Below are 692 nucleotides of genomic sequence, written 5' to 3'. Positions count from 1 at the left end.
CTTGCAAATGATAACGATAACATCAGCACGACTGCTAATACCACCACCACCAAAAACATAACCAGTAAAGTAATGTACCCATAGTGGTTATTAGTTGCAACAACATGCCATCATTATTACACTCTACTGGATATTGCAGAACAACCGTTTTCAATGCAAATATTATTACATTTTGAGAGCCTTTTCAACGGGGTCATTCATCTTGCAACGAGTCTCTTTGCAACCTCTCGGCGACCCAACGTGCGGTATCAACAGCCTCTTCTTCCCTAAGCCTTCGGCCTCCTTCACCCTCCCTTTCCTCATCATTCCTAGACTTCCTCTACCTTCTACTTCATTCCCTTTACTTTCTCTTTCATTTCCCCCATTTGTTCCTCAGGTTTTCTTTACCGTTCCCTCTCTCGTTCCACTGGGTTTCCTTCACCTTCCTCTCCTTCGTTTCTTAGTTTTTCCTCCATCTTTTCATTCCCTCGCGCTCTTTAGGGTTGCACTACCTCCCCACTCCTTCGTCTTTTTTTTTCTTTCTTGTTTTCCTCATCACGCCCTCTTTTATTCCTTAGATTTTTCTCCACTTTCACCTCCCTCATTCCTTAGGCCATCTTTATATCCACCTACATCACCTCCTGGGTCATCTCCACCTTTTTCCCCTCCAGCGATAGGCATCTTCCACTTTCCCTTCCTTCATTGCGTAGGCT

The 692-nt window shown here is 44.4% G+C and overlaps 1 protein-coding gene across 1 annotated transcript in view; it reads right to left on the bottom strand.

Moving 5' to 3' along the window:
- LOC119586980 overlaps positions 1–692 on the bottom strand; it is a gene marked incomplete in the record, with an annotated part of 81,895 nt that overhangs the window by 12,030 nt on the left and 69,173 nt on the right.

Source organism: Penaeus monodon, chromosome 22 (genome assembly GCF_015228065.2).
Source record: "Penaeus monodon isolate SGIC_2016 chromosome 22, NSTDA_Pmon_1, whole genome shotgun sequence".
In the NCBI taxonomy this organism is placed as follows: domain Eukaryota; kingdom Metazoa; phylum Arthropoda; class Malacostraca; order Decapoda; family Penaeidae; genus Penaeus; species Penaeus monodon.
This window is presented reverse-complemented; position numbering and strand designations above follow the sequence as displayed.